A 17,338-nucleotide genomic window follows, 5' to 3' on the forward strand; every position below is an offset into this window, starting at 1 on the left:
CCCAAAAAGTTATAGCTACTTCTAGAAATCTAATTCAATCAAAAAACAAAGATTTGCTATGTGGAGGATATTGCAAAAGGCCTGAAAAGCAATTTTGAAAAGAAGTTCCAACACTGTTGTTTTGAGCAATGGAAGCAGCTTTAACTTTCCAAGGCGTCTATGCAGAAGAAGCAATGTTCACTTGGGCAAATATCCTGTCCTGAATGAAAATGCAAACTTGTTCATTTATTGCCAGATCTTAGAAACTATATCATTTATCTCTCTGTCTCCTTTAGAAGGCTGTGTTACTCCCATTTACTAAGGCAAAGAGAATCAAGAGGCAAACAGCATCTATATTTAAAAATTACTGGATCTTTGATGCACCAGAGTTGAGGCTGAATTCCACTAACTTCATTCAATAAGCCTTATTGCCTCCTCTCATGGATGAGGAACTCTAGCTCTGGGTAGAGAACTCGGACTTTCCCTCTTGTTTTTCCTGTCTTCTTAGAAAACAGTTTGCTGCGCTCATCAAGCTCATAGAATCAAATGGGCAGGACTGATGCATGAGGTACATAAACAAACTTGACTGAAAAATGCTAAAAATTCTAGGCTGTTGGTATGTGCAGAGAATTATTGGGGGACTAGAAAACTTACCCTTGGGGTAAACCGAGAGAAGAAGCTTAAGTGGAGACTTGAAGGGTGAGTAACCTTCATCAGGCACCTGGGAATTAGCAGTGGTGTCGAGGGAGAAAATCGGGTCACAGAGCGAGTAAAGCATAAGTTTGCTGGTTATCAATAGCAGGCATTTCCCACTCTCACCTCTAAAATATACTAAGTGACAGACAGGATCCAAACACCATAATTGTCATTGAAATGCCTAAAAGCATTTGTGAATATTATCAAAATTCTATCATAAACTACAATACTTATACATTAGAAATGGCCAAATATTGACCCAGTTTTTATGAAGCATAGAAGAGTAATTCTGGAAGGTGGAATTTTCACATCAATCATTGGCACAATTCAATGGCAACCGGCAAGAGGAACTTGAGTAAACTGAGCTTCACGGAGAGCACACCCTCTGCAACCACCCCTGATGGCCTTGGCCAGCTGTGGCCTCAGAGTTTCCAGGCTAGGTGAGCACTGTCAGACTAGAAAAATAAGTGAGGCATTTAAAAATACCTTGTTAAAATAGAAAAAAGAATCTACATTTTTCCTTATATTCTGAGGAGAGGATAGAAACGGCTTAAAGTAAAGGCTTCAAATAGGGAGACTGCATGCAGATTAACCATTTTTTCAGTGATGAATAGTAATCTGAGAAGCCTTTAGACAGTCCAACATGGCAGGTCAGGGCCCTTTTATTTGGGATGTGGGGTGTATGAACAGAGGTTAGTTAGAACACTCAAACTTCCTTTGTACTAACTAATCCCCCAAATCTTTATTGCTCCAAGGAAGAAAAATATATATCCCAAAGCTGAAAACTGCACAGAGCCCAGAGAGCATGGCAGATAGTTCTCCAGAAGGAAAAGTGCCTTAGGCTTGGTACGGCTAACTGCCTTTTTGTTCAGCTGATCTGTCACCTATAGGTTAATCTGAGACATTAACATTGTTGTGACTATAACACAGATAAGAGGGCACATGTGTAAAAATATGATTCTCCACACAATTGAAGAATGTCAGTGTTCCCATGTTTTCCTAAACTTCTAGATGCGAATCACTAAATGCTGATTCATATCTAACCAAGGTTGCAACACTCGGTATCCTAACATTACCTATGCTTCCCCTCAATTAGCATCTCATCAGGAAATTGCAGAGAGCAGTGCAGAATTAACATGTTCTTTTTGGATTTAAAGATCCACTTGGAAACAGACATGCAGATCAATGGAACAGAATAGACAGCTCAGAAATAACCCATGCTCATGTGGTCAATTAATTTATGACAACAGAGGCAGCAATATACAATGGGGAGAAAACAGTGTCTTTAATAAATGATGTTGGGGACAATAGACAGATACATTTTGTTAGATAAAAGTGAAACCTGATCACTTTCTTACACCATATACAAAAATAAACTCCTGGATTAAAGAACTAATATAAGACCTGAAACCATAAAACTCCTAGAAGAAAACATAGGTAGTGAACTCTTTGGCATTGGTCTTAGTAATATTTTTTTAATATACCTCCTCAGGCAAGGGTGACAAAAGCAAAAATAGACAGGTGTGACTATAGCAAACAAAAAAAGCTTTTGCACAGCAAAGGAAACTATCAACAAAACAAAAAGGGAAACTACTAAATGGTAGAAGATATTCATCAATGGTAGATACATCTAATAAGGAGTTAATATTCAAAATTTGTATAAAGAACTCATACAACTCAACATCAAAAAATGAGCAGAGGACATAGATAGATATTTCTCCAAACAAGACATTCAATGTCCAACAGGCACATTTCCAGCTGTAAAATAAAAAAGTCATGGGAATGGTATGTCTAATACAGGGAATATAGCCAATAACATCACGATAACTTTGTACAATGATGGAAACCACTACATTTGTTGTGATCACTTTGTAAGGTACAGAGATGTGGAATCAGTATGTTATCCCCCTAAAACTAATATAATATTGTATGCCACCTACACTTTAACTTAAAAGTAAATAAATAATTAGACAAATAAATAAATGCACAGTCAAGTTGTAGGAAAAATTCTATCACAGCAAAGATGAAAAGAAATAACACTGAGATGCAGAATGCTGACTATCACTACAGAAGCCAAAAGTACCAGTTTAGGAATCTGATCGCTTCCAACGGGATGCGGCCTCCTGAGACTTTGCATCTGGGTGTAGGGACACGAAGAACTACTCGTGGCCCGGAAATCAATCTGACTGCGGCAGAGGCAGCAGAGACGGAAACAGCGGCACCTCGCGGCACCTCGTAGGCAGGGGCCTCTCTGCCTGAGGAGGCGTGGGCGTGGGCGGTATTACCCACACTCTAGCCATGTGAGAGCAGCAGGGCCAGTGTGATGTTGGGGCCCACTGACCCGGGCAGTGCAGGCAGTGGCATTTCCGTCAGCTCTAACGTGCTATAGTCTAGCAATAACTCCCATCATCTACCTTACCTCGGCTGTGTTCAGCTTCTAAGTCTCTTAGTCTTTCTATCTATTCTAAGAGCTACCCATTAGCCTTCCAATAGACACCCTTCCTTCTTGCATTAGACAAGAAATGTTAAGGAATTAAAAAATAAATATAAAGGTCTGAGCGATCCCCATACTGATTAGCTGACCAATCAACTTTATTGTATAAATTTTATCCTTTGTAAATGAAGAGCCAACCTTTGTCCACAATAAAAGTCAAACTATGCTGAAGAAACATGTCTGTAGCTGGATGTGAAAGTGACCAGATAAGAAAGATCAAAAAGCAGAGTCACATTACTCATCTGAACAGGGAGTGAAGGGACTTGGGCTCTCAAACCCTCCTCCAGCATGGCAGAAATCCCAGGTAACATTCCTCAAAAGCAACGTAACAGGAACAAAGGTACTGCAATGTATGTATCAAGATTAAAGTTTCTTTTGGGGCAATTAGGCATCCCAAAGTTGACTAGTTTAATCTACAGTGTTCTGAAAAAATGTAAGAAGCAAAGAGCCATATACTTAGGGCCAGCCAAGCAGGGGAAATGTTGCAAGTATTCAGAGTTCTTTGGCTCACATTTTCTCTCTAACACATGAGGATTTTAATGGACATTTAATTACTTGCTGTGAACTGCAAGTAATTTATTTCGTCTGAGAGAACAAAAAAAATCCTAGTGACATCTCCGTAGATAGATAGATAGATAGATAGATAGATCCATCTATTTTCATCATAAATGCCCTCTGAGTTCTGAGTTTGGGCTCCAACCTGGGATCTGGGCCTTGCTTTAGGATTTTATTACGCTCTGTCTGTATCGTGCCAGAGTTATTTTATGATGGGTGCCTGCATATTGGCTTATCATCAGAATTCCAAAATGCCTTGGAGCTCCTTTAGCTCAAGTAAAAATCAGAGAGATGGAGTTTATCCAAGACCATACAGCCGGTGAGTGGTGGAGTCAGAACATTTTTCTTTGCCCATGTGAAACTCCTTTCAAACAAAATTAAGGTCTTCTTTTTTTTAAGAACCACATTGAGACAAAGTACCAGGAACACAGTGTTAGGAACAACCGGTTGTAATGTTGGCTTCTCTTGATGGCCTCTCTTTGCTCCAACCACTTTCCACATCAGTACTTGGTAGACCTTTACTTGGGTGTTTTATTCTGATGGTACCACTGCACTGTGAGCTCTTAAATGCAAACATCACATCTTCTTCTTCACACCCACAGCGCCATGAGCCAAAGAGCATAATGAACACCAAATGCTTTACGACCTGATGCAAACTTGATGCACATCAGGTGTCATGCCCAACTAGGGTTAATATTATCATTAATTAATATCTACCTGTATAACATTGGTGGAACCAAAGAATACATTTTGCTTTAAACTGTGGACATCTTGAGAGGAAAGGTCACATTTTTATTATTCTTTGTGTCTTCTTCAATACCTAGCACAATGCCCAGTACCCAATATGTGTCTATTCAGTGAATGGATAAATAAAGTGTTTCTTTTCAGGTGAGTTCCAGACACACCAGCGGCCCCGGATGTAAGAGATCTTACATTAGTTGTATACCAGGGGTGTCCCATGTAGGTCCTAGCTTACATTCTTGGCAAGAAAATAATAGCATTTTCTGATAGGCCACACATCCTATACTTAGAGTACTGTGGGCTTCAGCTTCTCTGCCTCTTTATGTACTCAAGGGTTTGAGAATCATCTGTTAGTGCTTATAAAGGAAGCTTTGCTTAATGATAATACTCCTGCTATAACTCATTGGAGTAGAAGATATCAAACAGGAATTGTTACTTCCATGAGGATGTGTGCTGCTATATTCCCTAGCAATCAAGGGAACGATAAAGTCATTTAAATTCCTTTTTATCCACTCACACACACATTTATTGAGCACATACCATGTACCAGGTGAGTGATAAGGAAAAAGAGATGAATAATGGATTTTTCTGTCAAGGATCTCATAGTCAGATAGGGAAGACAGGCATATAAGTAGGTAATTTAATATAATCCTAAAACTGTGTGCTCAGAGTTGCAAACAAAGTCTTTTTGTCAATTTCACCAGTTCAATCTTTCTCCCAAAGCCTCTCAGTCTTTCCTAAAGGGGGAATCACTCTGCAGAGCTCTGGATTTTTAAATACTCCCAATTCTAATTGGCTTTCAGCAATTCAAAGTTAACACTGTTTTGGTGCTCAGGAAATACATGTTTCCAAATTGATTTATGTTTCAGAGAGGAAAAACACAATAACAATAACAACAAACTATTTCCCAGAAACATGGATCTTTGAGGAGGGGTTAGGAAACAGCAAGCAAACACACAAATCCCTTTAAAACAAATGTGTCAGAAGCAGGACTCAATAAAGCATGGATGTAACATGAAACAAGTCACATAATGGAGCTGATTGTGTTGTTGGGCACAGGTTTTGAAATCCTTCTTCCAGCTCGTGCTGTGGCCCCAGGTTAAAAATCTGCAATGTGTTAAGCAACAGTAACCTTTAAGGTAAGAGGGTCAACTTACTCAATATGGTTTTACTCTGGAGCAGAAACTGGGACTAACCAAATGTCAAGTGCCAGCTACCAAACACGAACCACTCTCCCATACACTGAGTAATAGAAATGTCGCTTTTTCCCTTAGAAATCAAAAAACCTTATTTCAATACTTAAATTCCCCTGAATCTAAATAACATGTTAGTGTCACAATTTTTGGAATGCATCTGGCTGGGCATTAATACCTTCATAACATTATTTTCACTCTACTTAAGAATTTCTAAGCCTTTAAGGACATTCACTAAATTTCTGTCTGCCTTGAAATTGACATGTTCAAGATTGTTTCTTCCAGAATGTATAATAATCTATACAGAATGCATAATAGGAGGAGTAGGTCACCCCAATTCATTTCAAAAATTGAAACAACTTGGTAAAATTGGAAGATCAGATGGTTTATTTACTGATTACAAAGTGATGAAATTTTTGCTCACTTACTTCTTTATATGGTACTATAATGAAATCCACATTACTTCTCATTTTTTAAAAAATTAGACATTGTATTTGGATCTTTGCTAAGTCCTTACTTTTGGATAAGTAAATGGACAAATAAGCTTGAACTTGATTATTAGATAAAAACAAGGTCTTTTTTGTTTATTATGTATTGGTTTAGGGTGCACAGTTTTGTGTTTAGGCAGTCGTATACTTTACATAGTGGCCCCCTTGATATTTCCAGCACCCAAAGTGGTACCATACACAGTTATCACAATATGATTGACTATATTTCCTATTCTTCGCTTACTTCCCCATGACTATTTTGTTAACTACCAATCTGGGCTCCTTAGTCCCTTCACCCCTTTTGCCAAGTGCCCCACTGCCCCTCCCCTCTAGCAATCACCTGTTCTTCTCTGTATCTATGAGTCTGTCAATTTTATTTAAAACAAGGTCTTTTCAACTGATGACAACTCATTATCTCATTATCACTCCCTGCATTTGGAGCAGATGAGGCAAGAGAAGCCAGCATTTGGACTCTCAGGCTCTTGCTCCAATCGCTGCACAAGTTTGGTTTTTTATTTTGTTTTTCCTTTTGGGTATCATGCCTGTATCTTGAAGGAAGAGCAGTTGAAAGAAAGTGGTTCCCATAGATATTAGATTCCCTTAGATATTTCACAACTCTTCAGCCATAACATTTTGGGGAGATAAAAATGCCATGTTCTTTATTGTTTCTTTAGTCTTTACTTTTCTCTCTCTCTCTGGTTAATCCGTACATTTCCTCCAGCCTATTTTTAAAGTATCATGTTAAAACAGAAAAAAATTGCAAAAGCTGAAGGTAATGATCTTGGGAACTACTTGACAAGTCACATAGTGGGAGATGGGCCAAAATGTCAGTTTTGGGAAACTGTAAGTCATTGTAATCTTCTCTTTTTCTCTCGGCCCAGAGAGAAATCGTGGCCAGGTGTGCAAGTGTGAGGTTGATGCCGCACTCCAGACTGAACAGAAAAGGGTTGTGACTCGGCAGAAGCACAAGGAAAAGGCTGCATGCAAGAGGCACTATCATGGAGCCTAATATAATACTGGAGAAGGAGAGATGAACGGGTAGATAACAGATATACCAGGCTGTATCTAAAATGTGACCAATACTGTTTTAAACCCCTATGAGTGTTTTTTAAATTTAATACAATTAATTTATGAGGCAAGTAAAATTTAAGATCAACCATAGAGATTATAGAGATTAATTATAGAGGATGAGGAGGAACCAAAGATCGAATCAGTTTCCAAGCCTATGCGAATGAAACTGTTAAGGCTAAAAAAATTTTTGAATCATTTTGGGGAGGGGTAATTGTTCAGAAAGCTATAGACTTTGTGTACCACTTCTTTCTTTGGCATTAAATAAAAAACCTCATCAATTTTCCGTAATTAAGGGGAAATTATGTGTTTTGAGACAGATCTGAATTAAAAAGAAAGGTCTCAATAGAGAAGGGCATTTTGAAGAAAATGTAATTGAATTAATCCAAGTTCATACAATAAAACAACTGACAAGTAGTGGGATCCTAGTAGAAGGAAGTATGGCCTGTACTATGGGTTTTTGTAAAAGTACTGTTTCATGTGTTCACTGTTTAAATGCTAATAAAGAAATATAGCCATTAAATAGTTTCACCTTAAATATGCTTATTTTTTGTTATCTTTATTATATTGTTTTCTTTTTCTAAATTTTATTTAGTTATCTTTCAAGTACAGTTTTCGGTCTATTTCTCCCATCCCAGGCCCCCCCCCCGCCCCCTGCTTCCAACCTCCCTCCCATTTCCACCCCCCTTAGTTCTCGTCCCTGTGTCCTTCCTATTTGTTCCTCCAAATACCTCCCCCTTTTTCTTCTTAAATTCCCTTCCCTCTCCCCTCTGGTCACTGTCCCCTTGTTCTCTATTTTGGTATCTTTGTTTTTATTCTGCTTGCTTGTTTGTTTTGTTGTTTAGCTTCCTGTTAAAGGTGAGACCATATGGTATTTGTCTTTCAACGCCTGGGCTATTTCACTCAGCATAATGCTTTCCAGTTCCATCCATGCTGTTGCAAAGGGGAGGAGCTCCTTCTTTCTCACCTGTATGCAGAAAACTACACAGCCCTGAAGAAAGAAATCAAGGAAGACACACAAAAAAATGGAAACATATACCTTGTTCATGGATTGGAAGAATTAACATCATCAAAATGTCCATACTACCCAAAATAATATACAGATTCAATGCAATACCTATTAAAGTACCAATGGCATATTTCACAGACATAGAACAAACACTTCAAAAATTTATATGGAACCATATTATATTGTTTTCTTGATAAAAATACTGCTGACAGGTTCATAAAAGCCTTATGAAATTTCCTCAGAACAAAACAAAAAAAAATCCAGCTCCTCAGAAGATGACCTATAGAATAATTATATTTAGTTTAATTACAATATAGTCCCTACCACTGATATTCCTATAAACTGAGTAAAATTTTCTTTGCCCCTTTTTTGTATAGGATTACTTCACAGAAAGAACACTTGATTTTATGTTATGCCCAGTATAAGCAGAATGGAAGAGCAGAGTTGCAATATTTCAATTCTATTTTGTTACTTTTGTCATTTTAAAGTAAAAATTTTTAACCTTTATTACTTCCGAACTCATTTATGTGTTGCCACTGACGTTTCCACCACCTTAACCTACCCCCCTGCTCGTACGTTGTGCCAGCTCCCACATAATGAATGGACAATGCTCTGCAGGATAATCTCAATCTGCACAGGAACCCTATGAGATTGTAATTTTATTTATCCACTTTAGAAAAGGAAAATTAAGCCATAAAGAGGATAGAAAATTTGCCAAAGTTGTGCAGGTAATGGTGTCAGGTACTAAATCTTACAATCTAAATTACTTTGGTATAGAAATCCCAGCTCTAATTCTGCAGTTATGCAGCCCTCAATGGTGCACTGGAATTGACTTAATATGAACTCTCAAAATTAGATTGTGCACATCTCCTCCACAATTTTCTTTAAGTTACATCACATGTTTGCTTGAAACTAGCTATGGTGAAAGTATTTACAGTATGGCATTGGAAACACTACAAACCAGTGTTTCCGATGGGGAGCTGGTTATTTCCCCTGGGGAGCTGGTTGTTAAGTACATATCAGCACATTACTGAGCACCATCTACTTTGGGATCTCAATACTGAGCACCATCTTTCTACTTTGGGATCTATGGAAGTGATGGAATTAAGAAATTCCAGTCCTATATTGATGAACAAGAATATCCTAGTTGACTGTAATACAGGATTAGGTTAATCCTTTGCTGGTTATTATGCTGACCAGAAGCAAGCTAGCTCGGTGTGCATCAGAGCACACCGAGAACCAGTTAACTCACAGGCTATATGTGGTCTAGTTTCTATGTCGATGTGGCACTTGTCTAGATGGAAAGAGTGACTACTGTCATCAGGTGAGACCTTTTGTACCACCTCTCATCCTCAGACTCACCTTTGCATCAGTCCTAACAAGGCAACGGTTCTTTGTAAACTTCTACCACATATACTCCGACAGTGCCTGCCTCTAACATAAACAACATGACCATCACTACTGTCCCAGTGTATCTGGGACCCCACCTATTGGACTCTGCTTGGCATTTGCACATACACAATTCTAAATTACAGGGCACTTAAACTTGGGGCAGCTCTCAATCAACAGAGAGTGGCAGGTAAAAAATGCTTTTGCATTTGAATCTGGCTGAGATATGTGAAATGCATCCTATATTACCTCTCAGAATGTCCCAAGACAATGAGCAACAGGTATTCACAGCAGTGGTCAACTCAACCATGCATCCTTATATAGCTTTCCTTCTTTCCCTCATTCCATTCTTCCTCTGTCTTTCACTCCTACTCCCTGGTATCGACTTCCATGTGAGCTTTTGATTTGGAGCTTAGGGCCTCCCTCTTGGAGAACCTTCCACAGCCAAGGCAAGGAGGCCTACATTTGCACCAAGAAAAAAGATATGGAAATCTTTTTTTCCTCCAAGTATTTGGATGCATGTGGCATTTTTAACAAGTGTTGGCCCTTTCAAGGAACTTAAAACTTTTAGCAAGAAAAAAATGACTATTAAGCAAGTACTTATATAAATATTGCTTTCTCTAATAAGTATTACAAAATAGACCCATTAATTTATCTCAGTTCATCTGAGGGTATGTTAAAACCAACACTTTTCTTTCTTAGTGGTCCCTGAAATGCTCCTTTCCAGAAGGTGGGATCCTAGCATCCCTTGCCCAAGGCAATAAATAATCAGCATTAGAAATCATAATCACCATACTGGGGTGGCACGGTCATCCCTTAAAAATCCAATCAGAGATCACAACAGCCAATGCAAGGGGGAAAAAAAGCAATCCTTTCATAAAAGAGAAACAAACCTTACTACTCAGATAAATTTCCCCATGGAAAATACAAATCCCCAATTACTGCCCAACATGTGCAAGATATAAAGCCTCACTTGGAGCTGAGAATCTGCACGATATTTGACAAATTACTAGCATCACAGCATGTTGGATGGAGATTCAGAACCAGACCAAACAGTGGGGGGGGGGGGGAGGGAAAAAAAACCAGAGTGGTTGCTTTCAAAATCCTGCAAGAAGCCAAGTGACTTTTTGAAAATCTCCATTTTCTTTCTAGGTTGTCCCTTTTGACAGACTCCAAGGACCCAGCTGATGATGGAGTTGAAATGGAATGAATCTAATTATCTTGGATGTCTGGTTTTAAGTTTTAATCTTTCTTGATTCTTTTCTGTGGCTTTTTTTTCAATGATAAAGACATTTAGAAGGCCAGAATAGGAAAAAAATGAAAAATATTGATCTTCTAAACTCTCATATTGGTTTCAGTCACCACTATTTGGGGTAACAGAGAACAATGATGCTACAATTTGAGTATACCTTGGTATTGTGATATAAAGGGTCTCCATTCCACATATAAATTTAGTCCCTGCTTAATTAATTACTTCAGCAAACATTGCTGAGCACCTAAAATTACTAGGCACAGTGCTAGGTTTTTGGAATATAACAATGTGAAGACTCAGTTCTTGAATGTCCATCATAATTAAGTCACAATAAATGGCACATCAATAGTGGCTGTAAAATTTACTCTTGAATCTGACCTATTTTTCACAGGCATGTGAGTCAGGCTCACGTATTTGTGACCAGTGTCTCAGGAAGAAGAAATCGCAGTCCCACAGAATGTTAGAATTATATCAACCCTCAGAAAATAACCTAGTTCACTTGCTTATTACACAAGTGAGGAAACAGATTCCTAGAGAGATGAAGTGACTTGCTCAAAGATACGTAATAATTAAGCAGCTATAACTGGGAAATTAACTATTGATACCTGTTACTTGTTAAATCATCCATAGCTATTCTTATTTTTCTTCATTTAATTCATTCACCGAATGATCGAGGGATAAAATGATGAACAAAACAGAAAAGGTTGTTATTTACCTTTGGGACTAATCCTTGAGACATATACTAATCAAATATCCTACCAAATAAACATACATACTTACATATGTACATATATGCATATCCCTTTGTAATTTTGCTTCACATGGAGAATATGAAAATGCTTCTCTAAAGAAGTGAGCAGAGAACTGAAGGATGTGGAACATTAAGGAGAGGGTGTGGAGGGCTGGATGGAAAGAATAGTGTACGTTTGGAGAGTGTATTAGCTTCTTAAGGCTGTTGGAAAAAATTAGCACAAACTTGGTGGCTTGAAACAATAGAAATTTATTCTCACAGTTCTCAAAGCCAAAAGTCCAAAGCCCAAGGCCAAAAGGCCAAGGTGTAAGCATGATGGAATCCATCTTGGAGGCTGAGAAGGTAAACTGTTTCAATGCCTGTATGAGTCTGCTTGGGCTACCATAACAAAACACTGGAGTGGCCTTAACAACAGAAGTGAAGTCTGGAGGCTGAAAGTCGAAGATCAAGACTCCAGTAGGGTTGATTCCTGTTAAAGCCTCTCTCCCTGGTAGACAGCCGCCTGCCAGCTGTACCATTACATGACCTCTTTGAGTTAATGTTGGAAGAGAGAGACAGAGGGAGAAAGAGAGAAAGAGGACACTGTAGTGTCTCTTTTCTTATAAGGACCCAGTATTATCAATTAGAACCCCAACCTAATGATCTCATTTAACCTTAATTACCTCCTTAAGGCCCTATTTCCAAATACACTCCCATTAGGGATTCGGGTTACAATGTATTAATTGGAGTGCACAATTCAGTTCATAATAATACTGCTCTCCCAGTTTCTGGTAGTTGGCCACAATTGTGGGCATTCCTTAGTTTGTGGCAGCAAAACGCCTATCTCTATTTCATTTATCTTGTCATTCTCCCTGTGTCTCTGCATTTACATTCCCCTCTTCTTGTAAAGACACCAGTTATTGGATTTAAGGTTCATCCTACTCTGTTAAGACATCATCTTCACTTGATTTCATCTTCAAAAACTCTATTTCCAGAGAAAGTCACACTCACATGTTTGAGGCGGACATGAACTTTGGAGGGCATTCAACCCAATACACAGGGTAAGGAGAGTTCCTGCAAATGTACAAAGCCCCTGAAGAGGTAAGAAAAGGAGCGTCTCCCAACTGGGAACTCTGGCTGTGTGCTGGAGAGCGGAGGGAGCCATCTGGGACAGGCCAGCAGGCTCTGTCATCCATGTTGGGCACTTGTTCTCACTCCGAGAGAAACGTGCAGACTGAAGTAATAGATTAAAAAGGAAATAATATGGCTAAATTAGTGTGTTAAAAACAGCATTCTGGTTTCAATGTAGAGGCAGAAGGATCCACAAGAACTTCATGAGGCAAATTCAGTGACCTTGATAGGTGAGGCTGGTGGAGTGGGAGACAAATGTACTGGAGAAAGCTATTGGGGGGATGGAAATGAGCCTGTGGTGGAGAAGAAATGGATTAACAGGGCAGCAGCCTCAAGTCTACAGCTCACAGGAGCCCGTTGTGTTCTTTGTCCTTTGTTTGCTTTTCATTTTTGGCCCACAGTGCTTGATGTGAAAATTCAGGTTCAAGAAACTATCCATGAAACGCAGTATTTCCTCCATAATTAATATTAGGCTCCTGCTCGTAACAGGTCTGGCTGTCTGCCGCTACAAAAGCCAATACTCAAGAAGCAGGTGCTGATGTGAAAGAAAGTAGTTTATTTGCAGATGTCAGCCACCTGGAAGATGGGGTTTTACGTCTCAGAGCCCATCTCCTGGAAGCTGGGGGCCTCAGTCACAAAGCCCATCTCCACCTCTCAGTGAAAGTAGAGGTATTTTATAAGGAGGAAGAGGGGAAAAGAACAAAGAGATTAAGGGAGGGGTTTGAAAGGTCTGTTTGTGCAGATGATCACAGGCCACTCCCATAAGGCAAGTGATGGTCCAGTGTGCATCATCCTGGCTTCATGTCATCCCAGCTTCATGGTCAGCAAATCTCCCAGAACTAGAATGTTTAAAGGTCAGGGTCTGTATCTTTTGAAGTTAATTCTTAGGATTCTTACACAGGTGTGCTGTTCATTTATAAGTTACATGTTAGTAAGAGTCAACACTTTCGGAAACACTGTCAAAAGAATGGTGGGGGTGAGGTTACAATTTCCTATGATTATAATTTTCAATTGCTATATGCTGACCATCAAGGAAAGTTTATTTAGTCTGTCTCTGGATAGCGAATACTAACAAGAATTTAATATATATCATTTTTTTAAAAATAAAGATTTTTTCAGAGAATATGATCATAAGACTTGATAATTAATACTCAGAGCATGGGCAGTACTGCCTCGGCAGTCTAAAATAACTGTATAACTGGTCCATTTGATTCCCTGTGTTCTTCCTGATTTCCCCCAATAACCAATCACTGAGTTATTTCAATAACCAATCACTTGATCTATTAATTAATATGATTAAATAAAAGGAGTTGGAACTGGCTAATCTACTTATGTCAATTATTAAGAGCATTCTGTGTACTCAATGATAAAAGAGTTCATTTGCTCAGTTTTTCTTGTGCAGACGACTGAGACAGTGACCAGGTAGGCATATTGGACCATCTGAAACCCATGTAGGGTTACAGGGCAAAAGACATAGCACAGCAGCCCAGAAATACAGGCGTTCACTGCACAGTATTCTCATTTATCCCCACTTCTTTCCTTTTCCTATTTCAACTAGCTACAAGAATAAAACTCTATAAATGTGGACTAGAAAGGGAAAATCTATTAAACAAAAGAAGTACATAAGTTAATGTAATGTATTGGACATGCAATTTAAATTGGAAAGCCAACTTAAATGCAAAGCAATTACTGACACTTTTAATATTAGCCAGACTAATAAAGCAGCAATTAGATCTCATTATATAGCTATAAAATTGGTTTGTAATAGATTGATTGCACCAAATGTTCCTACCGATTTTTGATGGCCTTATGGACAACAATACTATTATTTTATTTTAAGGAAAAAATTCTAACAGTTATAATCTATTTGAGCTCTTCCTTTTATGTGAGCATCAAAAATAAGGCAAACAAACAAACACAAAAAAATAGAAAAAAAAGAAGGGAAGATACAAAACACTCCATATACCCAAGTATATTTATTTTCCCAAGGGATCACCAGTTGTTTCAGAATCTTCTTGCCAGAAGCAGTTTCTAGAACTCTCATGGCAGACTGTTTGTTTGTTCATATTCAAGGTAAGTGTGTGAAGATGTTATGCTAAATAGAATTTTTGTCTACGTTATATAACCAAATAGCTTAGTGATCCCAAATTCTTGATATCATAATTATATACATATAATTATCTATAATTCTAAAGAACAAAAAAACACCACTTGTGTACCCCCATCCCTTCCAATCTTCCTATCTTTGTCCTCTGCAGCACCAGCAAGTGTGGGAAGGCCAATCGATTTGTTATTAATGAGAGAGAGAAAAACTGAGCAGTTGTCCATGACTAGTGAATGAAAGAGTACAGTAGAATTCCAAAAAGCCCCTTTGTTTGTCCTAAGAGGGGCAGATTTGTGATTAGTTTTTGCTGCAGAACTCCCTAGATGAGCACTGAAGGGAAACTACATTCTTCAATAGCTTCTTCCCCTTCCCTGTCCTGTACATTGCTCACCTGTTTCTTCTGAAAGCATTCACTTTACTAATCATATGCCCATGGATACTAGGTTTTCCCAGTGTGTTTTTCTCCCATAATATTAGACTTTTACCTGGATACATGAGAAGCTATAAAATTGGTTTGTAATAGATGTAATACATGTAAAGTATTCAGGTAAAAGAATATAGAATATTAAAAAGCCTGTTAGAATACAAAACTGACATTTCCCAGTCTTCCTTTCAGCTTCATGAGGCTATAGGACTAAATTTTGTTTAATGAGAAATAAATAGACGTGTCTTTGGTAATTTCAGGGAATAAACTTTCTTTCCCGAAGTAATTGGTGTGCGCTGTTTGCCACTTGATCTTCATTCTTTTACTTACCCTGCTGTCTATGATGAAGTCATCACCATCTTGGTGCAGAAAAATGATAACCACACTGGAGGGAGGACAGAGTGGTGAGATGGACAGAGTCCAGGTCTCTGAAGACTTTAAGAAACAGATTATCGGCCTTGGATGGCACACCTCTGAAATTGTATGAGAAAGAAATTATATTTTGTTTTGTTTAAAGCTCTGTGATTTTGTGTTTTCTAATACTGTGCAACCTAACCCTAACAAATACACATATGAAAGGTCAAGAGCATTCTCATGCAAAATTTGTCAGCACTGATGGGTCCAAGACATCGAACACAATTGAAACAATTGTCAAAAAGAGAAGAAGCCACAGGAGAATAAACAATACAGGCTGCAGATAATTCAGAACTCAAGATGGTAGCATCTAGCTAGCTTTCATTGACTAAAAGAGTAATTTATCAATCTTGATCTTAGACTCGTATGTTCTAAATTGGCCAGCCAACTTACATTGGGTTGGCTTGAACTTACAACATGGATCAATGAATCGTGTGTATTTACACACTATACAAGTATTTTTTATTTTTAGTGAGAAAGAGAAAGAGAGTGAGAGAAATATAAATGTGTGGTTGTCACTTGAGTGCCCCTGCTGGAGATCTGGCCCATAACCCAGTCATATGCCCTGACTGAGAATCGACTAGGGACCCTTTGGTTCACAGTCTGGGGCTCAATCCACTGAGCCATACCAGCCTGGGATGCACAGGTCATTTTTAAAGAATACCTTAGCTTCCTCTTCTGCCTCTGGGAAACACAAAATGGTGGATGACGTAGGTGCTGAGAGAGGTCCCGAAGGCTTCAGGGGCCCTGGAAGATTTGGCAGTGACATTCATGCAGAGGTCTCTGCCAGAATTACTCTGCTGGCATCACAGTCCAGGCCTCAGAGCTCACAGAGGCAAGGCCAATGACAGCGAGTGGATCCCCATCACCAGGCTGGGCCACCTGGTCAAGCATGTGAAAATCAAATCACTAAAGGAGCTCACTCTCTTTTCTCTGCCCATCGAGGAATCTGAGACCACCGACATTTTCCTTCTTAAGGAGGAGATTTTGAAGATTATGACCATGCAAAAGCAGACACATGCAGACCAAAGGACCTGGTTCAAGGCATTTGTCACTGTTGGGAACTACAATGGACATGTTGGTTTAGATGTTAAGTGCTCAAAGGCAGTAGCCACTGTCATTCACGGGGCCAGCATCCCAGCCAAGCTCCCTGCTGTCCCTCTGCAATGAGGCTACTGGTAGAACAAGATCATCACACCCTACACCTTACCTCAGCCAGGGACTGCACAGCCACCCTGGGCAGCTTCACCAAGGCCACTCCTGAAGCCATTTCTAAGACCTACAGCAATGTCTCCCCCGACCTCTGGTAGGAGACTGTGTTCATCAAGTCTCCCCATCAGGATTTTACTGACCATCTTGTAAAAGCCCCGCACCAGACTGTCTGTGTGGAGGACCTGGCTCCAGCTGTGGCCACCACATAATTTTATACAAGGAAAATAAAGTGAATTAAGCCAGTTAATGGTAACAATAAAGAAGACCTTAAATAAGGTAGTAATATATACCAATGTTAAAATAAAGGAACTTTGTAATTATTTTTCTACTTTCTAAACCATTTATTTCTTCCTAATCTAAATGGCTAAACCAACCCTCAAGTTTTAATTTTTCTAAATTCTAGACAACTATGATAGAGAGTTAGCTGTGACTCCCCAAAAGATGAGTAACTAGAGATGA

At 38.9% G+C, this 17,338-nt stretch overlaps 1 pseudogene; it reads left to right on the forward strand.

The window, feature by feature from the left end:
- The first annotated feature begins 2,698 nt into the window (after positions 1 to 2,698).
- Positions 2,699 to 17,088, forward strand: LOC128627917 (40S ribosomal protein S2-like; annotated as a pseudogene).
- The last annotated feature ends 250 nt before the right edge of the window (positions 17,089 to 17,338 follow it).

Source organism: Artibeus jamaicensis, unplaced genomic scaffold (assembly GCF_021234435.1).
Source record: "Artibeus jamaicensis isolate MK-2021 breed Jamaican fruit bat unplaced genomic scaffold, CSHL_Jam_final contig_484, whole genome shotgun sequence".
In the NCBI taxonomy this organism is placed as follows: Eukaryota; Metazoa; Chordata; class Mammalia; order Chiroptera; family Phyllostomidae; genus Artibeus; species Artibeus jamaicensis.